The following is a 27,056-nucleotide window of genomic DNA, read 5'->3' as shown; positions in this document are numbered from 1 at the left end:
TTTACAGCACACGTTTAAGACAAATCTGTTCTCCATAACATCTTAATGTTAAAATCACTGAAATAAAGAACAAGTGAGAGATTCAATGTATCTGAAATTAACTTCATTCACTCCTACTTTTGTAGGTTTTGCTGTACTTTGAAGCTTTTGCTATACTCTCTATGTTACATTCTCCCCTTCCCTCAAATATCTTTTCTGACTCATTGCAAGCTGCTGTTGTTTTTAACAGTGTTTGCTACTGGCCCCAGATCTGTTTCAAATTTGGTATGGCTAAAGCTCTACCTAAAAGCTATCATGGTGCCAACTTTCAGCTCTTTAACTTTAAAAATGACAGTTTAAAAATAATAATTTTAAAACCTCATTTTTTAAAAAAATCCTAAAAAATCATTGGATGAATGAATCTGTTTCAAATTTGGTGTGGCTAAAGCTCTACCTAAATCCTATCATGGTACAAAGTTTCATCTCTTTATCTTTAAAAATGACGATTTTAAAAATAATAATTTTAAAACCTCAATTTTTAAAAAAAATCCTAAAACATCAATGGATGAATGGATCTGTTTCAAATTTGATGTGGCTAAAGCTCTACCTAAATCCTTTCATAGTGCAAAGTTACCCCACTTGTTACCTCTCCCCAGTTTGAGAAGGTTCAATTGATAAGTACTCTTTGAGTCCAATTCTATAGCCAACTGTGAATCCACCTAATAGTTGTTCCATCTAGCCCACTTTTAGCTAGTTTGTTAATCTGAATGTCATGTGGTACTTTGTCAAAAGCTTTGCTGAAGTCAAGATATATGATGCCCACAGCGTTCCCACAGTCCACAAGGGAGGTTACCAGATCAAAAAATGAGATCAAATTAGTCTGACAGGATTTATTCCTGACAAATCCATGTTGGCTTCTTCATTGATTTCAAGGTGTTTACAGCTTGACTTCTTTATAATCTGCTCCAGAACTTTCCCAGTGATGGATATCAGACTGACTGGTCTGTAGTTCCCAGGTTCCTCCTTTTTGCCCTTTTTGAAGATAGGGATGTTAGCCCTCCTCCAGTCGTCCGGCACCTCACCTGTCTTCCATGATTTTGGTAGTATCATTATTTGTCAATTGTTTTTGACATTCATTGCAAAATCGGTGAATTTCAAAGAAAATAACAATGATAATATAAAAATATTAGCTTCTGCATTTTGACAGGAGATGCAGGGGGTAGCAGTGGGGCTTCTCCGGCACTTGGGGGCTTGGAGGGGCCCAGAAGCACTTAGGAGTCAGGAGTGGGAATGAGGGGGGAAGAAGCTGCCAAAGGCCCCACCCCGCCCGAGTGCTGCAGAACTTGCAGCACATCTTTCACCATGGAGGATGTCCCTCACCAGCCAGACAGCCATGTTGCCCAGGGGAGGCTGCTGCCAGGGGTCTGCCAGTCCTTCTTCCTAGGCTTCATCAAGGGCTGGCGTGGGGGGCTGGGCAGCCAAGCAGGCCTGGCCAAAGCAGGGGGAGCGAGTGGCACTGGTAGGCCTTCTAATGGTGCCGGGCCGAGTTGGGGAGCTGGGCCTCAGGCGGCCTTACTCCTCTGGGAGCCCTCCTGCTGCTTGAGATGACAGCTTACTAATCCAACAGATTTTTAGCCGGTTTGCCCTTGCTGTGGGGTCTGAAAAAAAAATTCGCCAGGGCCCAAACCAGCTCTCGGTGGCCCTGGAAATAAAGTACACAATTTCCCCAGCCCTAGAGAAATTGCATATTTCCCCTGCTGCATTAATGATGGCTGCTATTAACACAGTGGGGGGAAAGTGACAAAGGGTGCTCCATGACCCGGAAGTCAAGGCGGACATGTGTCTGACTGCTCTGGATGCAGATCCCTCATAGCACCGGAAGGGTCTGCCTGGACCTGTGAGAGTCAGACGGGGGGCATCCGCTGCCCTTGTGGACCCAGGTGGATTTTTGCAACAATGCTACTGCCTGGCAAGCCAAGAGGTACCAGCACTGAGGAAGAGGAGCAGCATCTGGTGGCAATACTAGTTACAAAGGAGACTCTGGAATCTGGAGCTGGCATTGAAGCCAATTGTGTGGATGTTGGGGCAGGGCTAGCAGCATGGGTCTGCAACCCCTTTCTCTGCACAGTGACCTCTCATATGAGTGATGCTTGAAGGGCGCTAGCGTGATTTGCCCACCTTGAGTTTATCTCCTCTCAGTTTAGACATTGATTTATGTGTTTCAGATGAGAAGAACTGTCTAATAATAATAATAATAATAATAATAATAATAATAATAATAATAATAATAATTTCTTACCCGCCTCTCTGTCTGGATCGAGGTTGGGAACAACAAGTATAAAATACATAAAACTGAATTAAAAACATAGTATACATTATTAAGACATCCTAAAATCCTATTAGGAAATGCATCGGGTGCATATGTGTGTGCTGTTTCTAGTGAATTTCCCTATCAGCAGCCTTTTTTTTTTAAAAAAAAGAGCATTTTAAATTGCTCCTGCTAGAATGGAAGAATGCTGCTAATAGGGAAGTGCTTCGAAATAACTTGAATGCATGCCTCTGTAACATGCCTCTGTTACTTTTGGGTAACAGTCCATGGGAAGACCTCCTGCGTAGCCCCATTGAAAAGAATATGGCCCCTTCAAGGGAATGTCCTTTTAGAGTATGCCTTTTATCTCTGGACATTAAAATGTAACAAATCCCACCTAGCAGGGCATTTAAGTTGGGTGAATAATCCAGGAGCTCTCTAAGGTCAAAGGCTTACAGTTAACTGGGCCCCGGCTACAGAAAATCATTGACCATCTGCTTTGCTAAATGGCTTGGAAAATGGAGACTAAACATGTCACTTTCATGCTTGATAGCAACCCATTTGATCCTGTTCATTCTTCTGTTCTCCTTTGTAATCCTTTGCTGCTTCCCGAAGAGATTTGATCTTTTCTTTTCCTTTTGTAGTGTGTGATTCAAAACAAAATGAATGATCAAAAACCCATCAGCACTCATGGACCTGCTATTGGAACTAAGGGAACCCATAGATCTTAAATCATTGTGTTCCACGTGAAAATTCCACTAATACAGGTATCGTAGAAAAGGGCATTAAAAAGATTCAGGGCAGAACTACATGTAACTTTGGCAAACATGCATTCCCAATGCTACATCTGCTGTGGTTAAACATGAGATACATTTGCTCATTTCACACTTTCAAGCCAATACAAGAACCGAAACTCAGTTAGCTTTCAAACCTGGTCCTTCTACAAATAAAACTGCATTCAAAAATACATAGATTAGGGGGGAAATTGCACACAAAAATGTGTATATTCAAGAAAATAACATTCAAAAGTGCATTTCATTAGGGAAATTGCTTACAAAATGTGTACATTAGGCAAAATAGCTTAAAAAAAACGCGTGCCTTAGGAGAAATGCACACAAAAATGCATTCATATTTTCATGCAAATTTTTTTCTTTTTCTTTCTTTTTTTTATAAAGTTCTCAGTGTGTAAGATGAACCAAACTGAAGACTGGAAAAATCAGCAAAGTTTGGAATGTACTGAACTTAAGGCTAGAAGAATGAGAAAATGAAAACAAAATGGACACATTTGTCCATGCTTAGCTGTGATTATGCAACTGCAGAAAGTAGAGGGGTTAATGAAAATGATGTAGATGATAATTAGTGGGCAGCAGATGGATGCTTCATCTCTTCCTGGCCTACTGATTCTTCCATTTCAGTGCATTTCCCTCCCTCCCTCAAAATACTAACTTCTACTTGGTGAGCCCAGTTGGGGAGGTGGGAAAATGTCTGCAAGAGCATTTGCAGGGTGGAGGGTTCAGCACTCCTTTCCACTCACCATTTCTCCCCTGGAACCAGCCTCCCCCACCCACCCCCTGTATTTGTCATGCAAAAAAATGTGCAGGATATAGAATAGTAGAGTTGGAAGGGGCGTACAAGGCCATCGAGTCCAATCCCAAACTCATTGCAGGAATCGAATGTACATGGGGTTCCCAGGTAGTCACTGACCAGGCCTAGACCCACTTTGCTTTATCAATAATAATATAATAATAATATATTTATTTGTTACCTGCCTCCCCCTCTGGATCGAGGCGGGGTACAACACAAATAAAAACACCATAAAATAGATGCAACTAATGGCAACATCCCATGCCTTCACACCATGTGGGTTTGGCAATTCTACCTTTTTCTCCCTGTGTATTGTCCTGCTCTCCATTTGGCAGAAGGGCAAACTTCCAGCTTCTTCTTGCCCTTACATAAAACTACCCCTCATGGTTGTCACATAAAGACCATTCAGTCACCCATCCTGTTCTTCAGAAACAAGAGGCTCTTTCATTCATTCATATATATTAGTTGCCTTTCCTTGGTAAGTCTTGCTCAAGGTGACACAGAGATAAAAGAACATTAAATATGCAAACCAAATAAAAAACTTTAATATGGAATTTAAAAATTTAAACAAACAAAAAAATCTGTAAAATGTTAAGACCAGCAAGATACAATAAATTAACTTGAGGCAGTGAATGCCACAGCCAAAACTACAGTCCTGGTAGAAGCATGACTTAGCAGAAGGGATATACGGGGAAAGCTGGAGTTCCCTTGGCAGAGAATTCTGGGAAATCTGTACCATAATTGAACAGGCTATGTATGAGCTTCATGAATGATGGAATGACAGGACGGTGTAGAGGTTAGAGCGTTGGGTTGGGACTTGGGAGAACCAGGTTCTTGAAGCTCACTGGGTGACTTTGGGCCGGTCACTGATTCTTAGCCTTACAGGTTGCTGGTGAAGATAAAATGGTGGAGGAGCATGTATGCTGCCTTGGGCTCCTTGGATAAACTGCAAGCAGAGCACCATTCAAGATCTTAAATTACAGGATTGTACAGATGGGAGAAGGTGTTCCTGCAGCTATGCAGAACCCAGGACATAGGGCTTTAAAGATTAAAACCAAAAACCTGAAACCCCCTAGAAACTGATACTCAACTACTGCAAGCTTGCTAGAAAGTTCTTGCAATGGAGGAATGTAAACAGTGCGGTCCTCCAAGGATCTGAATTGGGGCTGTTCATGTATGATCTGGAGTTAGGGTCAAGCAGTGAGGTGGATACATTTTTTTTTGCAGTGGTTAAAACAAAAAGGGACTGTGGAGAGGTCTAAAAGAATATCTTCAAACTGGAAGAAAGGACATCAAAACGGAAAAAGTGATTTAGCGTAAACAAAACGTTATGAAGTAGCCTCTGTTGATGGAACAGTACTGACTCCATTTTGAGACACAACTAATAAGCCAGGTGTTTTCATCCCCAGGTTCAGCAAAGGTGGGGGAAAGGCAACCATGAGGCTAAGGGAATGTAAGACTAGATCAAGCAATTCAGTTTCTAATGGACTGCCTAAAATACATTCCCCAAAGGCAAAGGGGGAGTAACAAGTGAGCAAAACATGAACGTGGTATCTGGTAAGTTACTTGGCCAACTATCTGCAAGGTGTTCCTAAAACTGGTCAGCCTGGAGAGCACCCAGCAAGCGCAGTGGGGCCGCCTGTTCCCTTAGTGAGATGTCGTTTTATGTAAAAATTGTGGCTCTGGGTTTTCTAGAAACGTAATGTTGCCTATCCATTTAGGCAACATTACAGACATACGAGCATACACACAAACCAAAAATAAAACAAAAAACCTGATCCATGCACAGGATAGTCCAATTATGTTGGCAGATTCCTTAGGAGTGAAAAGAAAATGTGGATGTAATTTTTTTAAAAAACTTGCTAAACAGATGACCAAAGGTGCTGGGTGTGTTTTCTTTCTATTACACTTTCCTCCATTGCTCTGTAGCTTCCCAGGCTACCTGCACCTCCTAATCTGAAAAAGGCCCATGGGAGGAGATACATCATGTTGGGAGTATATTCAACAGTATACTGTAACAGTATACTAGTGGTAAGTTGCCAATTCAAATACTCCCATAATTATTGGGATTTTTGCATCCTTTCTCTGGCCTCATCTACACCAAGCAAGATATTGCACTATGAAAGTGGTATATAAAAGGCAGGAACCACACTAAGCAGGATATAGTGGTATAAAAGCTGTTTATGGTATGTGTCAATGGGCCCCAACAGTTGTCAGTGCACTTCAATACCGCTATAAAGCAGTAGTGTGGCTCCTGCCTTTTATATACTGCTTTGATACCGCTTTCATAGTACTATATCCTGCTTGGTGTAGATGAGGCCTCTGACTGAGCAGGTAATTAACAAAGTGCCAAGTGAGTGCCAGAACCACATTCTATCTCTGTCAGGGGAGGAGAAAGGGACAGAGGAGGAAGAGATGCAGGATCAAACAAGAAGGATCTTGGAATCATTGTAGATCATAAGCTGAATATGAGCCAACAGTATGACGTGGCTTCAATAAAAGCAAGTGCTAGTTTGGGCTGCATTGATAGAAGTATAGCTTCCAAATCATCTGAGGCACTGGTTCCCTCTATTTGGCACTGGTTAGGCCTCACCGTCAGTATTGCATCCATTTCTGGGCACCACACTTCAAGAAGAATGCAGATAAGCTGGAGGGGATTCAGAGGAGGGCAATAAGGATGATCACGGGTCTAGAAACAAAGTCCTATTAAAGAACTGGGCATTTTAGCATTAAGAAGAGAAGACTGAGGGGAAACATGATAGCACTCTTCAAATACTTGAAAGGTTGTCACACAGAGGACCAGGACCTCTTCCCGATCATCCCAGAGTGCAAGACATGAAATAATGGGCTCAAGTTACAGGAAGCCAGATTCCTGCTGGACGTTAGAAAAACCTCCTGACTGTTAGAGCAGTGGAACCAATTACCTACGGTGGTAGTGTGCTCTCCCACACTAGAGGCATTCAAGAAATAGCTGAACATTGGACAGCCATCTGTCAGGTAGAGTTTAATGTGGATTCCTGCAATGAGCAGGGGGTTGGAGTTATTGGCCTTATAAGCCCCTTCCAACTCAATTATTCTATATTTCTAGAATCATAGAATTCACACAGCGCATAGTTAAATTATTGAACTCACTACCACAAGATGTAGTGACGGCCACCAATTTGGATAGCTTTAAAATGGGGTTGGATAAATTCCTAGAGGAGAAGGCTATCTCCAGTATTTGAGGCAGTAAGCCTGTGTGCACCAATTGCTGGAGAACATGGGTTGGAGGGTGCTGTTGCACCATGTCCTGCTTTGTTGGTCCCTGGCCGATTGGCTGGTGCCCACTGTGTGAACAGAGTGTTGGACTAGATGGACCCTTGGACTGATCCAACATGACACTTCTTATGTTCTTATGCTATTATGTTCTATGATCATCAGCAGCCAACATGTAGCCTGTAGGTGAGCATATCTGGGGAAGGGTAGGGGGTGTTCGATTACTCCTATAGATGCAAGCAAGGCAACTGATTGCAAGAGATTTTGTACTCCTGCAACAAGCTTGGCTTATAGGTTGTTGTTTTTATTTGCTCCCCATGCACAGAACTGCTGCTGGAAAGTGGGAACTCATTCAGAGCAGCATAAGGACTGGAATTTTAAACAGTAGGCCACCTACCCCCTGTTTTCTGCATATACACAGGGATCCTTTGCATCCAATCCATAATATAATATCGTGATGTGATATTTCTGGTATTCACAAGCTCTCCCTGCTGGGGAATGAGCATGTAGGCTGTTCAGAGAGGCCTGGTGCTTGTTCCTTTGGTTTCTTTATTTAGGCATTTCCCCTACTAATATTTCCCCCCCCCACCTCCACTCATATGCACACACTTATTTTCCAGGCCTTTCTTTATGTCATGAAGACCTGGTGATGCTGCATTTCATTTTCTTTTCTTGGGTACTCCAAGTTCTAATTAAGTTCAGTTTGTCTGATTCAAGGAGCCTTTATCTAGGAATACTTAACCTGTGAATAATATGCAGAGTGTGAAGCATGCCTCTGGAATCCTAATTGAATATCCATACAAAATAGCATGGATAATAAAACATCCAATTGTATCAGAAGCTTTAAAGATCATAACAAGTAAAGGTGGAGGTAACCTGCAAAAAGTACCAGAAGAAATACATAAAAATGAGCATGCACACACATAATCTATCTATCTATCTATCTATCTATCTATCTATCTATCTATCTATCTATCTATGCCTAATCTACACCAAGCAGGATATTCCATTATGAAAGCAGAATCAAAGCAGTATATAAAAGGCAGGAGACACACTACTACTTTATAGCAGTATTGAAGTGCACTGACAACTGTTGGGGCCCATTGACACATACCATATACGGCTTTCATAGTGCAATATCCTGCTTGATGTAGATTAGGGGCTCATCTACACCAAGCAGGATATTCCACTATGGAAGCAGTATATAAAAGGCAGGAGCCACACTACTGCTTTATAGCAGCATTGAAGTTCACTGACAACTGTTGGGACCCATGACACATCTAGACCAAGCAGGATATAACACTATGAAAGCGGAATATGGTATGTGTCAATGGGCACTAACAGTTGTCAGTGCACTTCAATCCCGCTATAAAGCAGTAGTGTGGCTCCTGTCTTATATATACCACTTTCATACTGCTTTGATAGTGGAATATCCTGCTTGGTGTAGATGAGCCCTAGGTCTAAGGCCTTAGCTTGACCGGGCTTTATAACAGGGTGAACCCCGGGATTCTCCCTGTGTGCCCACATGATGCACAGGGGATCCTGGGAACAGGGAGGGGTGATCCTTCCCTTGCTCTGGGATAGAGCCCTCCCCTTTGCGCCTGCTTTTTCCACGGTCCCGGGCTGAGCCCGAGACCATGGAACGTGTGGCCCGTTGCCATCGTTTGACCCGGCTCCACACAATTATTTGCCGGGAGCCACGCGTGGGATCCTCAGGAGCACTGCACCCATCGGGGTTAGGGTGGGGGGAGCAGAGAAACTAAATTAAATTTAAAAACCACTTACCTTCAGCGCACGAGCGTTTGTGAGCTACTTCTCCTTGAAAAAATAAAAATGGTGGGCATGACGCCTCTCTTCCTGAGGTCATCGCACCTCACGTGTAAACAGAGGAGGGATCTCGCATTAAACACAACGTGAGATCTTCCCTTCTCCATCCTGGATTATATGGTTGGTCTAGTTAAGGCCTAAGTCTAGTTTGTTGCAATAACAGGCTAATTTGTTCTTAAACTGCACTATTATGGTGTATGGTCACAATGTCCAGAGAGTAGCCATGTTAGGGCACAATCCTATGCTTGTTTAGACAGGGTGGGGGAGTCCTACAACTGCCAGAATTTTTTCCATCTACTGCTGCAAAAAATGACACTGGGTATTCTGGCACTTTACAGACTAAATTATTCTGGCATAAGATTTTGCCCACTTCATCAGATGCATGGAGTGTTATGAAGAGTTTATATATAGTACATGTGATGGTAACGGGGAAAGAATTTTGAGATGCAAGGTCAGAAAAAAAGTAAATGCAGAAGATCTGGACACTGGCAATTATATTATGAACAGTGGTCATTCACAGTGCAGTTGCACACATCATGGTGCTAGGTAAAGCAATTAACACATGCAGTGGTATATATATATATACTTTATCCTGATTCAAGCCTCTGGCAAGAGAATTAAAGCTGTTGATAATTTCTAACTCAGCAGTCTAATCCCCTTGGAAATTCTTTTGCTCCAGAATGGCCACTTTAAGGTCACTGATTCTCCTGGGAGGCTGAAGTGCTCTGCTACTAGTTTTTGAATATTGCCATTTCTGATGTCAGATTTGTGTTCTTTCCCATTGAGACTGGCCTGTTTTCCCTATGTAGAATGCAAAAGGGAACTGCTGACAGAAGATGGCATATATCCCAGTGGGAGATGAACAAGTGGATGAACCTCTAATGTTACGGTTGACACTATTAATGTCCTGTAATAGTGTTTCTAAACAGACACGAAGCTTTTCTACATGAGGCATTTATTGTGCACTCATCATTCTTTACTCACAGTTGTTTAAGGATTCTTTAAATGGTGTCATGACCCTCCAAGTTTGCTGCTGTTTTTCACTGTTGTTGCTTTTTTAAGAGTGGAGAAAACTGAGTGTTATTTGTGAAAGCAAAAGAAAATGGTTTTTTTCCTACTTGTGTAAATGCATTATTTCACTGCAGTACAGCTCCATCTATAGGTTATGTAGCAGAAAGCAGGAAAGGAAAAGCCATTCCTGTAGAGCTCAGATTTCAATTCTGCAATGAAACCGAAAGGAGATACAGTGAATTAACAGCCCCATGTAGAAAAGCCCATGGGGGCAGTATTTAATCAGTCATCAATGCTGACATACTTAAGCATATCTGAACTCTGATCATTTTGAATCCTGCTACTATATATGTTCACTTTAATTGTCAGGCAGCTGTCAGGCAGATAACAAGTGAAAGAAAAACCTGTTGGATCCGCTGTTGAGCAATGTCAGGTAAGAGCCAGCCAACAGCCTACTGCGACATCCTAATAGGTAATAATTATCTGCTCAAGACCATCTTCTATAGGCTTATTCATGGGAGCATTTCTCCCATGATTGAAAAACATACATACATTTCTCTCAGTTATGTTAACCTTAAATTTATTTACAAAGTGAAGATGTAAATCTGAGATTGAAGCAAATTAAACGTGAGACATGCAAGCAACTCAGGCTCCCCAGCTCCCCCATCTCATCAATTTGGGACTTGTGCACACAGAAGGGGGTGAATCTCTTTGCAGTTCTGAGCAACTGCCAGAACTAAACATCTGGAAAAAAAGGCCATTGCCTCAGCCAGCAGGTACTGAGATGTAACAGCAAGGTGATGGAGAAGAGAGCTGAGAGCCATGTGCCTGTGCCAAGCAACCTGCCCAACTAGCCTACTGCCTTCCGATGTTAAGGGAGGATGCTGTCTAGTGTTCAAAAAAGCATCAGCTGTGAGTCCAGCCAGCTTTTGCACATCGAACTGGAAGAGATGCCATCTTATTCTTTGCCTCAAGCGGCAAAATGTATTGGGCCACCCCACCCCTAAATCAAAGCTGTTTGATTGCTATTTTAAAAACAAATAAAAACACCCAGCCATCATAGACACAGATGGACAGGTCCTAGCACTAATGATCAGAAAGCATTATGCAGCTCTTCCCTCTTCTCTTACTTGATGGATTTCCCAGGGTATGAAAAAAGATGGAAGCAGTGAAAAAACAGTGTAAGATATCATCATCTGGAACCCTCCTTAAGATTCCAGGAATGGCAATGGGTAAGGTGTCTAGAAAACACCACAGTGAAGTCATCACACATCCGGTCACCGTTGGACACATAGGCCTTAGCTAGATGGGGCTTTTTCCCGGGGCAAACTCCGGGATCGTCCCTGTGCGTCCACATGATGCACAGAGGATCCCGGGATCAGGGAGGGATTGCCCCAGGATCTCGCCCTACACTTTGGCCCCAGTTTTTCCGCAGTCCCGGGCTGAGCCCAAGACCACGTAACGTGTGGCCTGTTGCCATGGGTTGACCCAGCTCCGCATGATTCCTTGACAGGAGCACTGCACCCATCGAGGGTAGGGTGGGAGGAGCAGGAATTTAACTTATTTTTTTAAAAAAACACTTACCTTTAGCGTACGAGCATTCGTGCGCTCCTTCCTCTTTTTTTCAAAAAATAGATGGACACAATGCCTTTCCTGCTGAGGTCGTCACATGTCATGTGTAGACAGAGGAGGGATCTCGCGATAAACACATTACAGGATCTTCCCTCCTCCGTCGTGGGATAAAAGGAAGATCTAGTTAAGACCATAGAAGTTACGAGCAATGCCCTTACTATGTATCCCTTCATGTTACTGTGGTGCCAAATCTGATTGATTTCATGGTTTCTTGTGTACAGGAAGTTCTTTTTTTAGAAGAAAAGAATTTCATGGTTTCTTGTACGTAGGAAGTGATTTTTTTAGAAGCAGAAAAGAAGAAGACAAAGAAGACGCCAAAACAGCAGTTTATGGTAATTGAAAACAGTGGTGAAGTGACATAAAAGCCTGATTTGGGGAACATTTCAATTCCTTCCCTAAAATTCTGATTTCAAACCAAAATTTGAACTCAAGAAAAATTCTGTGTAGCACAAGCTACAATACTATGTCCTGCTTCAATTCTTGATCCCCCCCTTTTATTGTGAATTTAACAAAACTGAACAGAAAATAAGTTGTGGGGGGGCAGGGCCGGTGCCAGGCTATTTTGCGCCCTAGGCAAGGTGAGCTGCTTTCACACACCCCCACCGTAAGGAAAAACAAGCAAACAACCCACCAACCCACCCCAAATCTCTCTCCATTCCACCCTGTCAGGAAAAATACAATCATCATTGCATTATTAAACTCTGCTGCAGAAGGCATAGGACATCTACCAGTATACGCCAACCCTCTAATTATATCTTACATTGATGTCTAGTATGTAACACCCTTTTTTTCCTGAGCTTTTGAGATAGATTGCAAATAAAACTAGATAAAGCATTGCCATCTCTGACACACAATGCAGCATAGGCCATAGCTAATGGGGCAAAATCCCAGGGCGATCCCCAGGATCATCCCTGTGCGTTCACATGACACACAGGAGATCCTGGGATCAGGGAGGGATGATCCCTCCCTTGCCCCAGGATCTCACCCTCCCCTTTAGGCCTGGTTTTTCCATGGTCTTGGTCCGAGCCCACGCATTGGGAGTGGGGTGGGGGGAGCGGGGGAAGTATTTTTTTTTAAAAAAACACTACTTTTGCACACAAGCATTCATACACTGCTGTCCCTTTAAAAATAAAAAATGGCAGGTGCGATGCCTCTCCCTCTGAGGTCATCACGCGCTGCATGTAAACAGAAGGGGAATCTCACGATAAAACCATCACAATATCTTCACCCCTCCGTCGTGCACTAACAGGTAGGTCTAGCTAAGACCATAGTCAAAATCATTTAAAAAACAAACCATTCATTCACATCACATACCAACCAATCTTCCTCTACTAACCCCATAATGGGAGCAACAAATTACAACAACCTCAATAGAAGCTGCTAAGCCAGTAAGACTGAGAACTTTTATGTTGTGTGTCACTGACTCATCAGTTGCACCTGGGTCAGCTTTGTCAGTAGCCACAGCTGGGCTTTCATCCAGCTTAGTAGATCTTTGCTCTTGAGTAGACCCCTCAGTGGCAGGGTCTTTTGGCATTCAGGCAGGCACTCCAACAATGGTTCTGAGTGTTCTACCTAATCTTTCACCACCAGTGCTCTTATGAGCTGTGGGTAGGAGAAGGACAGTCTGGCACCATGGCTGGGTTTGGATATGGGTTGAAGGGGTTCTTGGGGACCTCAGGAACACGGGAAGCTGCCTTATACTGACTCAGGACATTGGTCCCTCTAGCCCAGTTCTTTCAACACTGACTGCCAGTGGTTCCCCAGGATTTCAGGTGGGAACTTTTTCAGTCCTACCTGGGGATTGAATTTAGGACCTTGTGCATGCAAATCATGTGCTCTACCACTGAACCATGGCCCCTTCCATGAGGCATCCCTGTCGCAGGACTCCTCAAGTTGCCTCAGGTCTAATGTAGGAGAGAGGTGTGCTGAAGGATTGTTGGGCCTAACCCAAACACTAAATGTGGACCCTGTAGTTTTAAAGTCAGAATCTGATTTCAGAAATGGATCAGGATGGTTTACAACCCAGTTCAATTGTGAGAAGCCCAACACCTGGAAGACTAGCTCTGCCTAGTTTCTCTTGTCATGGTAGGCTGAGGGAAGGGAGCAGCTAGTTTTGGCCATTTCAGACTGGGGGTTGTTAGAATAGTGGGAGCCTAGGTCAGCCTGGGTTCCTACCTGATTAGAAGCCATTGAAGATTGAAATTCCTTTTCAGCCACAGATGGGCTGAGACGTCAACTCAAACGGGCAGAACAGAGATGCCCTGTTTGGCACAGGGCTCATTTATGATCTTGAATCCCATCAGCTATATCATATTGCTAGAAAGAGGGCTCTAGCAGACCCTCCTTTGTATTTAAATGGGTGCTGAGGCTATGAAATCTTTGCTGCCCGAAACCTTTTCTGACTGGACTTTACACTACCTGAAAAACTCTCTCACCTGGACTCTCCATTAAATCGGGGCCCTTGTTTGTATCAGAGAAAATTTTGCCAAGGAATTTAATGCTAGATTTTCATAAACCCTGGATTATTGTTTGCCTTAAAACAGGTACCTTCATCTTTGATTGCCCAGAATGCCCTCTGCCTTGTATTATTTGGAACTCTTAGGCAGCATCTACACTACTGCTTTATAATGGTATTGAAGTGCACTGACAACTGTTGGGGCCCATGGCGTATTCTATATACCATTTTCAAATCACTTTCATTGTGTTATATCCTGTTTGGTGTAGATCTGGTCTTGAACTGTTGATTGTCTTGACACATGTTAAGTGGAGACTTCGAAATAGAGCCTATTGTTGGACTTGACCTTTGCACATGTGAGAATTTCTAGCCTTGAAACTGTCTCTTGGATCGCAACTTGAATTCCTGTGATGTTTTCTTGCCTGGATTTATTATGACCCTTGACTTTGCCTTGTAATCTGAACTGTAGAAATCCCAACTTGGAAACTATTCTTTGACTGATCTCTGACACCTTGAACTGTTTCTTGAAGTAAGCAATGTGCCTATAGCTTTTGCCTTAGTTATAGGATTTATATGGAGTTGTAACTGTTAAGCTTTTGCCATAAGATTTGCTACAATAAATCAGGCTACAATAAATCAATTTTGTTCCAGAATGTGTGCTAGAGCGATACGCCATGACAGAGATTGAACTCCATCCACTCTGAAGAGTCTCTCTTGGGCTTGGGTTGCCTGGGAGACACCATTCAGACCTACAAGCAACATGGGTGTACTTAGTACATACCTTTTTTTTTTAACACAAACTGAACAGTTCTTAGCCTAAACCTGGTGGGTCACAACCTGACATAAAATGGGACACACCAATAATACTAAGATGCTAAAGAAAAAGTTTTATACAGTTGGGAGTGGAATCTAAAATAGCTGCTGCTGGGTACTTGTGTAGTAGTGGGAGATTTAAAATGGCTGCCGGTAGACACTCGCACATTAGTAGTTGTAGTTAAATTCCTGGCAAAACAGCAGGAGGCAGCATGTAATAGAGGAGGTAATATGACAGAAAGAGCATTTTTAAAAAAATAAAATGAAATTAGATCTCATGTTGAAGGCTGTAGTTAAATGCAGGCCTTTGGGCTGAAATGTTAAATGCTACTGGTGTGGTTCATCATAAAAACATTTCAGAATATATAACCAATTAGCATAGACCTAAGCTTGGTCCTGGCCGATTCCCTTGGTTCTGCCCTATATTTACCTCCATTTCATTGACAGCAGGACTGTAGAATCAGTGCTGATACTTTATCCCTCTACATTCATACAGATCAAATAAACCAGAGCTTTAAAAATCCCTCTTGGCTCCCTCCTACTGATGTTGCTGGTTGTTGTGTCCCTTAATGTTTCAGATTGCATCACATACTTTAAAGGGTCAGTCTCTCACATTTGGATTCTTGACAGGGTGCTAACTTTGAGAGAAATGGGATTTCTTAAGTGTAAATGTGATGTAGTGTTTCATTTTGTTATAACACCCTAGGTGCAATGTGTATATTTGTTGGCCTTCTCTGCTGGAAAGAATAGATACTGTTTTCATAGGGTGTTTAATTTTTAGCAGAAGGACAACGGGCTGCAGATCCTAGCCTGCTCCTCAAAATTCCCTGGCTTCACATCTGAAGTAATGTTGCTATAGCATAGGCCTTAGCTAGCCCTACCTTTTAATCCAGGACGGAGGAGGGAAGATCACAAGTTGTGTTTAATGTGAGATCCCTCCTCCGTTTACACATGAGGCACGACGACCTCAGGAGGAGAGGCGTCGCACCTGCCATTTTTTTTTAAAAAAAGCAACAGGAGCACTTGAGCGCCGAAAGGTAAGTGTTTTTTAAAATTAAATTAATTTCCCCACTCCCCCCACCCTACCCCTGATGGGCACAGCACGGCTCCCGGAGAGGAATTGCGTGGAGCCAGGTAAACCTGCGGCAACAGGCCACACATTCCGCAGCCCGAGACCACGGAAAAACCAGGCCCAAAGTGGAGGGCTGTATCCCGGGGCAAGGGTGTGTCATGTTGCTGCACAGGGATGATCCCAGGGTTCGCCCCATGATAAAGCCATGTCTAGCTAAGGCCATAGAATGCATGATAGGGTGGCCATGTATGAATCTCCAAAAAAGAGGAAGTACATCATTAACAATGAGGACAAAAGAGGACAATGATTTGCATAAAATGTGCATGTGCTAATTTATATGCATAGCTGCAAATTTAGAAGTCATTATTATAATTTACATGCACATAGTCACATATCAAGCTTATCATGTGAGAGGTCAGGTTAGATTTCTGATTCCCCCTTCTGAGGTTGGAAAACTATCTCCAACTTGGGAAGCGGTTTTCTGAGCCATCCTATGGTTCCACCACTTGCCCAGGGACCATAGGATTGTTCTCTAGATTCATTTTTACTTATTAAGAGGATTGTCTTTAGAAGAGCATGAAATCTTTGTCTATGATGTTCAGTGCACAAGTTAAATGCTACTTTTTGTTTGTTTGTTTGTTTGTTAAAATGGTTTGTTTGTTTGTTAAAATATTTGAGTCCCTCCATGTTTGTTTGGGGCCCTTCATAGTAGCAAATAACATTTTAAAATGAGACAGAACAGCTTTGGTATGTGGTACGTTAGCATGTGCCACTGCTTAACTGTATAAACACTATAAAAATTCAACCACAATAACCCCATTGTTTGGTTAATTCAGAGCCTCGTGTGGCGCAGAGCGGTAAAGCAGCAGTTTCTGCAGCTGAAACTCTCCCCACGGCCTGAGTTCGATCCCAGCGGAAGCTGGTTTCAGGCAGCCGGCTCGGGTTGACTCAGCCTTCCATCCTCCCGAGGTCAGTAAAATGAGTACCCAGTTAGCTGGGGGAAAGGTAATAACGGCTGGGGAAGGCAACGGCAAACCACCCCGCTATAAGGCCTGCCAAGAAAACGTCAGTGAAATCTGGCGTCCCTCCAAGAGTCAGTAATGACTCAGTGCTTGCACGAGAGGTTCCTTTCCTTTCCTTCCTTTGGTTAATTCATGGCTCATTTCTGCAGTATGAAAGCCCCCTTAACCCAGACTGTAGAATGAATGACAATTCAGATCAATAAAACTCTTGTTATAAGAACTGATTTGTTGTATCAGAAAAAAAATCAATCAATCTGGCCCAGCACTCTACCAACCATCAGCTAGATCTCCTGTGAAGTTCCCAAACGACACAATGAAACTAACCACACTCTAACGTTTGTCCCCAGCGAATCATGGAGGTTTAATACTTAGCTTTCTTAGTGAGTAGGCAGTGATAGACATCGCATCCTATTAAAAATAATAATGTAATTTGCCAATATAAATGTTTGGAAAAAGCACTTTATTTATTTATTACATTTTTATATCGCCCAGTAGCTGAAGCTCTCTGGGCGGTTCACAAAAATTAAAACCATAATAAAACAACCAACAGGTTAAAAACACAAATACAAAATACAGTATCAAAAGCACAACCAGGATAAAACCACGCAGCAAAATTGATATAAGATTAAAATACAGAGTTAGAACAGTAAAATTTAAATTTAAAATTAAGTGTTAAACTACTGAGAGAATAAAAAGGTCTTCAGCTGGCGACAAAAAGAGTACAGTGTAAGCGGACCTCTCTGGGGAGCTCATTCCACAGCTGGGGTGCCACAGCTATGGAATCACATCCTGTATAATGCTCATAGGATTGTGTCAGTCACTTCATAATGTAGGTGAAGAATTACTTGACTGAACCTGCCCACTGCCCTAACATATGAACTACAGACACACACACACACTGTACACAAAACTGTATGTCCTTGGAAATGGACATACACACTGCCCAATATTTTGAAATGGTGGTATAGTCCTAATAGTATTATTCTGCATGATCCAGTTATAGGAACCTTTCAGTGTCTGAGAACTGATCATTTGTTCCTTGCATCATTTTCCCCACAGAGTTGTCAACACACGGGAAGGAGGTTCCATGGCACCTTTCCTGTAAAGGTATCATTGAAGTTCCCACACCCAGGGGTGTCATCTTTAAATTCCCCACTCTGCCCTCCTTTCTTCAGCTCCAAACCTCTATTGGTGTGTGCTGCAATTTGTATTCTTCCAGAAAACACAAGTCTCAGGGACATCTCTGATGCAATAGCCTCCACTGCATTTATAAGGTTTGTCCTTGTGCAGCTTGCTTATTTTTTATTTCTTCCTTTATTTATTTTATTAATACTTAATATAATAATATCTCTAACTTGTTTACATACAAATATTAAAAACAGTATTTAAGATACACTATTAAAAACAATTTCAGCAACAAAAACAATAAAAGGCAAGACAAAGAACAGTAAGATGGAGCAACATATGATTAATTCCAGTTAATTAGGAGCTTGGGAAAACCTGGTGCATTTTCAGGAGGCATTTAAAACATACCACATTTTCTGCCTCCCAAATTGCATGGGGAAGGGTGCTTCAGAGGGTGGGCAGACATTGCTATCGAAAATGCCCATCTTTGAGCTATTGCATGGTAGTGGTGTGCTATGGTGACCATATGAAAAGGAGGACAGGGCTCCTGTATCTTTAACAGTTGTATTGAAAAGGAAATTTCATTTGTATATATGGGGAACCTGGTGAAATTCCCTCTTCATCACAACAGTTAAAGCTGCAGGAGCTATACTAGAGTGACCAGATTTAAAAAGGGCAGGGCACCTGCAGCTTTAACTGGTGTGATGAAAATGGAATTTCACCAGGTTCCCCATATATGTTTGGAGCAGATCCCTTCAAGCCTTGATTTTTAAGGATTTTTTTTTAAGTTTGTGGTTTTAAAATTATTATTTTTTAAAAAAATGTGGTCATTTTTAAAGATAAAAAGATGAAACCTGGCATGATGATAGGTCATAAGTAGGGCTTTAGGCATGTCAAGTTTGTAGCATGTCAAGTTTGTAGCTGACATGAGAAGATTTTTCCTAGGGATGAATTAAGAAGTAAGGTGTAGTCTGTTTAAAAAGAGGGTGATGTAATGCATTATAAAACAAGTCAGGAATGTATTTTCTCAAGCTACCAGAGGGGTCAGTAGAGTTCCTTCCATGGTGTCATAAAGAAAGTACTGGAAGGCTAAGTAAAAGTTGTTGTTACAAAGACAAGATCTTGTGTGCCTATTTGTGAGAGACCAATACTAAGCCAGATGGACCAATTGGCTGACTAATATGTTCAAATACCTCAGTGTCTGCCCCTGTTCTGTCCTTTTGTAAAGGTTACTGAAATAACTGATGCAAAACAATACAAATACTCCAACATGCTGTACTGGGGCTAATTAGTATAACGATTGTAAATGGGTTTTGTTTAATAAATTACATAATTTCAATTTAATATGATTTCAATGCAACAAAACACAGTGCACAGCAAGGGTCTCTCTTTAATTTTTTCTCCTACACATAGCTTATAAGGTTAGTTGCTGCTCAGTTGTTGTTGTTTTTTTAAAAAATGTCTATAGCAACTGCTCAGCCTCCCAGATTTCATTCTGGTGTATTTTTCAAATGTACACATTTTTCAAATGTACACATGCAATCAAATGCATTTGGGCGGGGGGGGGGGGCATAAATCACGTTGCAAACTTGGAAATGTACAGACTTCAACTACAAATCATGTCTGAGTCCACATTCCGTCCATAAGGTGTGAACTGGGTCAATCCTGATGAAAATGAACTGAAATAACTTGCTCATACTTCTCTAACTGACAATAATAAAGAAAATGGCCAGCGTGACATCTGGGATGAGAGAAGGGACATCGGGCAAGTGGAGGCGGCCATTTTTTAAAAGCTACAGAAGCTGGAGCACACGTGTTCCAGCAAAACTTAAGGTTTTTTTTAAAAAAGCCCCGACCCCGCTCCCTACCCCACTCCTGATGGCCCTAGACTCCCCCATCCTAGCATCTTCCCTCTGATAACCCCCACTACTTGCGGGAAGAGGGAAGAAGCCGGGACAGGTGCCCACACCACCGGCAGTCCTCAGGATTGTCCCAGGACTACAGGTAGAAACGGGATAACTGGTCTCAGTTATCCCAGCGAAATGGAAGGATCATCCTTCCCTGATCCCTGGATCCCCTGTGCGTCATTTGAATGCACAGAGATGATCCAGGGATGATACCCAGAAAAATCCTAGGTGTAGAAAGGGCCTTACATTGCAGCCCCGTGGTTATTGTCTGGCACCATCCATCAGACATAGAATGTTTTTTGCCTAGCATATATGCCCAGTCTCCCTTTGCAGATTTCAATAAATTGTGGCCCATAATTTGAACCTTATATGCATGTGTCATCTCTTTATTTTCCCTCTTTCCTCCGCAAATGAAGGGCATTTATTTAGTGTGATTGGTAGATGCACTTCAAAGTGCTAGTACAATAAAACAGTACATAGCAACACAACAGTTTCTAAATCCACCTCCTCTTGTTACAGATTTACTTTGTTTGAGCTGTCTGTCTATAGTTCAGTACTTTGGGAGCCTTTAGCTTCCTGTTTACTCCATAGAGCAGTTTTTTTTTGTTTAAACACCTCTAAACAAAGTGTACAGCAAAAATCTTTTAGGAGGATTTAATTTTGGTTTTCTACGAACAAATAATAGTAAAGGAAAATCTTTTTGATTCATTTTTATTTTTATTAGAAATATGCTTCACATCAGAATATATTGTACATATAAAACGTGCTGTTAAACAGAGATTTACTAAAGATCTTTTGATCTTAATAGCTTAGAAGGGAGAGATTTCGTTTTAAGTACCAAGTTCCCAATTCAATACTGAATAAACTATTCAGCTGACAGGTACACAGGCCTGTGGAACTTCTAGTAAGAAGCTACTGCATTCTAAAATAAGCACATATTTATACTTTTTTTTGTAGAAGTTACCTCATAGCTAATATTATCTACTGTCCCATGAATTAGAGCTCACAGTCTTAATTATCTCATTGTTAGTAAACATTCCTAAATAATTAGAACATACAAAGAAGGCTCACATGTACACCTTTCAGGCTAGATAAGATCAATTTTGAATTATACCTTTGAGAAGGTAACTCTTTACTCAAAATTTCCCAATTAAACTTGAGTCCATAATTTTTTCTAGACATCTGTATATCAAGCCTTTTGAGGTGTATATCTTACACACTTTTTTGTTCATTGATTGATAAGCAAAAGCTTTAAGTACACTTTTGAACAGGAGTTATACAGTCATACACCTGTTCTTTACACAAATAACTTTTTGAACCAGGTGATAGGGCTTTAACTCAGCATTTACTCTTTGGATACCATCCAGGTCAACCTAACCTTTATTTTTTATAATGTTTACCTGAAATTCATTGTGAACCTACTTCTGTGTTCTCTCTTGACTCTGGTTATTTATTTAATTATATGAATTTTTGATCACCTTTTATTAAACATGCTTAATTGCCTGGGACTTGCAGTTTCGAGACAAGACAGTTTTTGCCCCCTTTTTTTTGTGTGTGTGTGAGAGGGGAAATAGTCTCTTCCTTCAGTAGTCATTTTGAGCACATTGAGGGATGTGCATGAACCCTTGGTGTCGGATCCATGACACGCTGGTAGCATTCTATAGTACATTTGTGCTGGTATGCAGTTGGGCTCAGCTCCTGTGTCTAATTTGAACTGATGCTTTCTTTTCTCAAACAACGCTTATATCCAGATTGGCCTCTTTTTGTTCCTTGTCTTCCCTTGTTGCTGATATTGGAAACAATGAACTTGTGATGCCTCTTGCTTCCAGAGCGCTCTCTCTCTCCCCCTCTCCCTCTCTCTCTCTCTCTCTCTCTCTCTCTCTCCCTCCCTCCTGTACCTCATTCACTTTCCTAAAACTTCAGTGTGCTTCAAACATTGCAGAGCAGGCTGTAGGATTCTGCCTGTCCTCGGCAGATACTTATCTTGAGGGCTTTAGGTCAGTGGTAGAGCACAAGCTTTGCATGCAGAAGGTCCCATGTTCAATTCACAGCATCTTCAGGTAGAGCTGAAAAAGCTCCTGCCTGAAACTTTGGAGAGCCACTGCCAGTCAGAGGGCATGTCTAGACCATGTCTTATCCCGGGGATCATCCCTGTGCATCCACATGATGCACAGGGGATCCTGGGGGCAGGGAGGGAAGATCCCTCCATTTCCCTGGGATAACCGGGACAGCTTTTAGCCAGATTTTTCCTGTGGTCTCGGGATCGTCCCGAGACTGCGGGAGGTGTGGTTGGCTGTCCTGGCTTCATCCCGGCTCCTCGCAAGTAAACACGAGGAGCCAAGAACCAGACATAGGGCACAGAGCTCTTCAGGCGCTCCGTGCCCATTGTGGGGAGGAGGATCAGGGTTATTGGTTTTTTTTTACTGACCTTTTCATTGGAGTGCATGTGCCCTCATCTTCAGTAAAAAAAAAAGAAAATAGCGGGCGCGATGTCCTCCTGCCTCCCTGGACGTCGTGTGCTGCATGTGGACAAAGGGAAGGATCTCGCGATATCTCGCATATCACAAGATCCTCCTCCCTTCCCTCCCCTGGTGTAGACATGCCCAATGTCAACAATACTAGGCTAGATGAACCAATGGTCTGACTCAGCATAATGCAACTTCCTGTGTTCCTATAGTTTGCCACTAGTACTCCAGGCACTGCAAATATATCTGCCTTTCTGCACAATGCCCATCTAGAATACCGCAGTCTTTGTTTTTCAGACTACTAGTGCTTGTGGGCTCGCAAAAATAGTTCCATCTGCTCCCTTTAATGGGTGCAGTTTCCCACAATATATCCTTTTTCAAAATATATAGGAGTGACTACGGTACTTTAAGTTTTTAGCTCTGTTGTTTCCTCTGACACCATGTTTGATCATTGTTCTCTTCCCAACAGGTGGACACCATTTTGTCTTCAGAAGAACAACAGCATATATTCAGCTTTCCAGTACTTTCTTTAAAGCAGCATGGAGTGAACCCCACTGCCTCCTCCAGTAGCCTGAGAGAATGTGTTTCTGACTTGTTCCCCAGTTCTGAAAAGACCACATTGTAAGTGCCAGGCGAGGCTCTTTGGGGAGCTTATTCCACAACCATGGAGTACCATAACAAAAATGTCCCTCTTCTTAGAAGCCCCCCTCTTCACTTCCTTTTGTTGGGGGCTCCCAGAAAAGGAGCAGTGAAGACAATCTTAGGGCGTAGGCAAGTATATATGGGATGAGACAATCCTTCAGGTAACCTGGCTCCAAGTCACTCATGGCTTTAAATGTTAATACCAACACTTTCAATTGGGCCAGTGCAGATGGAAAGGGTATTGGCATAACATCTTCACATTGGCCAGTCCTTGTTAACAATCTCACTGCTCTATTTTGGACTAGTGGAAGTTTTTAGACCATTTTCAAAGGCAGCCTCATGTATAATGCATTGCTGTAATCCAAACGAGAGTTTGCCAGAGCATGGCTAACTGTAGCTAGGCTATCTCTGTCCAGATAAGGATGTAGCTGGTATATCGGCCTAAACTGATAAAAGGTGCTCCAAGTCCACCTGTGACTCTAGTGACAATGCTGGATTCAAGAGCACCCCCAAACTACAAACTTGATCCTTTTGAGGGAAGGCAACAAGTTGAATATCACTTAGCCAGGCAGATGAACCACTCAATCAGGGCCTTGCTAGACGAGGCTTTAGCCCAGTGCGAGCCCCAGGCTCACCCCGTGCATCCAGATGATGCACAGGGTATCCCAGGCTCAGGCAGGGGTGAACCCTCCCTGGGCTCAGGGTAACCAGCACTGCTTCTGGCCTGGTTTTTCCTGCGGTCTCGGGCTGAGCCCGAGACCACAGATGTGTAGCCAGGTCCACCGCTTTTCCCAGCTACCACATTTACTCCCGAGTAGCCGGGAAAAGCAGTGGAGAGGCAGTGGACGGGCCCCTACGGTGGGGTCATGGGTGGTGGGAATCGCGGCCTATGGGACATGGGGGGCGGGAAACGGAGGCCATGGGGAGATCGGGGGTGGGAAACAGAGGCCAGGGGAGACCGGGGGGCGGGAAATGGAGACCAGGGGAGATCGGGGGGAATCACAGCCCAGGGTACGTTGGGGGGGAATCGTGGCCCAGGGGACATCAGGGGGGAATCGTGGCCCAGGGGCGATGGGGGGCATCGGACATCATGAGGGGAATCGGGGGCAGGGGGAGCAGGGAACCCCCTTTTTTTTAAAAAAAAAAAAAGCCTACCTTTATTGTTAGTGCACTCCTGCACACATGGCCCCTTTAAATTGAAAAAAAAATGGCTGACGCAACAGGGCTTTCCTTTACCCCGTCGCGTGTTATGTGTAGACAGGAGCGAAAGCCTGCGCTACTTCTAGCGCAGGCTGGCCCCTCCACATGCCCAGATTTAAGGGTAGGTCTAGCAAGACCCTGAGAGTACTTCTGACTTGTCTGGATTGAATCTCAGTTTATTGGACCTCATCTAATCCATTACCATGCCAAGGCACTGATTCAGATCAACCACTTCCTCACCTGGATTTGATGCAAAGGAGAGGTGGAGCTATGTGTCATCTGCCTATTGATGACCACACCTCCAGATAATAAAACCCTGTGCCACAGCTCCCAAAGCCCAGGGCAATAATCCCTGAGCATGATGTTTTAGAGGCACTGCAATGCCATGCCTCCGACTCCCAACCCAGACAATGTGTCCAGAAGGACACCATGGTTAATGGCATCAAAACCCACTGAGACATCCAAGAGAATCAACTAGGTCACACACACCAAACCTCTCTCTTGGCAAAGGTAATCCTAAAGAGAGACCAAGAAAATTTCTGTTCCAAAACCAGGCCCAATGGAAATGGGTCTAGATAATCAGTTTAATTCAAGAGTTTGTGTTCTACCACTGAGCTTCCTTGAATGGCTTATCAAAGGGAACCTAATGAGCTTGTGGTTGAGGTACGATTGAACCAAAGAAATCTCAGCTCACTGTTCATACAATTAGTTACTACACTACATCGGTTCTTAAAATAAAATTAGAAGGACATAACCTGTTTGTTTTTCAAGTAAATAATAAAGACATGTCTCTTTCGAAATTGGTTATTATAGCAGAATGTAATTATGGAACTGAATGGACTGAAAAAATGATTAAAAGAGGAATGTTTAATTAATTCTCATTAATTAGTTCATGTTTGTACAGCACTCTAAAAAACAACAACCAAAAAACTAAACTCTGTATTAGAAATCCCTAGACTAAATTATGAGCAATCATTAAGGTGAGATATGAGATAACTTTTCATAGGATTCAAAAAAGCGACTTGTTTCATTTTTTATTTTTATTTGTATTCTTTTTTTCAGACAGAGGACAATATCTCTACCTATAATAAAGCGGAAAGTATATGTGTGAGATGTATGTCCAGAAATGTTTACCCACTTCCAGATGAGTTAGAAAATGTACGAGAAAAATCTAAAACCACAAAAATTTGGGTTTTAAGTATTTTTAAAGAATTTAAATTTAAAAAGGCAAGCTGCAGGGTTTTCCTGAAATCTGGGAACTTTTGCTGCTGGTTTTTTTTTTTTAAGTGCAAATTTCTATTTATACAAAAACAAAACAGAAAATTCACGAACTGGCCGACCCAATAGAGATCAAGTTGGACCAGCTCATGGGAAATTAGCCAAACTGTGGAGGGGGTTGATCTGATTAAGGCCTTAGCTAGACCTGCCTGCTCCCAGGGTTTCCCCTGTGTGTCATTTACATGAACAGGGATGACCCCGGGATGATCCCGGGATAAACCTTGGGTCTAGCTGAGGCCTAAATCTCAGTGTGCTCCACCCCCACCCCCACCCCCAGACAGATTCCTCCAATATCCCTACATATGTCTCTGGTTAAATTTGACCTAGTTTTCCATCATTTGTGTACACTAGCTCTCAACCTGCATGTTTTATCACGTTAACTCTTCAGGGAACAAAAGAAAATATTTGGTTCAGAATGGCAGAGATTGGTGTATAGGTATGATTGTATCAATAGCCTGAGTCATCATTGTATTCCAGAGATTAATCAAGATGCTAGTAGGATCACTGATTAGGTCAGCCAGAAAACTCTTAAGACAAATCACCAGGAAACCATCTGGATCCATGAGCTTCAATACATAGACCATTTGAATAAAACCTCCATCTTTATATTAGGCTGCCACACTAGTCTAAGGCCATAGCTAGACCTAAGGTTTATCCCTGGATCATCCAGGGGTCAAACCAGTTCATCTAGGTGACACACAGAGGATCCAGTGCTCAGGCAGGGGCGAACCCTGGATGATCCCACGATAAACCTTAGGTCTAGCTGTGGCCTAAATTTAACCACTCCTTATTTAAGAAGCCCTTCAGACTGTAAGTGGGTTGTGTGTGTTGGGTGCTGGTTTTATTAACATTTTTCTCTAATTTTTATATTTTTATTGTATTTTAATTTGTTTTAATCAATTTTAATCGGTTCTGTAAGCCGTCTTGAGTACTATTTTGGGGTAGAAAGGTAGGGTAAAAAAATCAATCAATCAATAACATGATAATAATCCATCCATAAGAAAGAATTACCTCAGGTTTCCCCATCCACTTTACTCCTGTTCAGAGAAGAAAACCACTCAGATTATGGTATTAAAGGCAAAACTGAAGTACTTTGGCCACATAATGAGAAGACAGGATACCCTGGAGAAGAGGCTGATGCTAGGGAAAGTGGAAGGCAAAAGGAAGAGGGGCCGACCAAGGGCAAGATGGATGGATGATATTCTGGAGGTGACAGACTTGACCTTGGGGAAGCTGGGGGTGGTGACAGCCGACAGAAAGCTCTGGCGTGGGCTGGTCCATGAAGTCACGAAGAGTCGGAAACGACTGAACGAATAAACAACAACAACAACAATATGGGATGCACCAGATATAATCAGAATCAGGCTCATGGCTCTCTCTCTCTCTCTCTCCTTCTGTGTGTGTGCGTGCGTGCACGCACACATTTAGCTTAAATATCCATGGAGGGTGGGAATACTCAGAGGAGGCTGGATCGAAATCAC

This window comes from Elgaria multicarinata, chromosome 4 (assembly GCF_023053635.1).
Source record: "Elgaria multicarinata webbii isolate HBS135686 ecotype San Diego chromosome 4, rElgMul1.1.pri, whole genome shotgun sequence".
Lineage (NCBI taxonomy): Eukaryota > Metazoa > Chordata > Lepidosauria > Squamata > Anguidae > Elgaria > Elgaria multicarinata.
The sequence above is the reverse complement of the archived record's forward strand: the minus strand, read 5'-3'. Positions refer to the sequence as shown.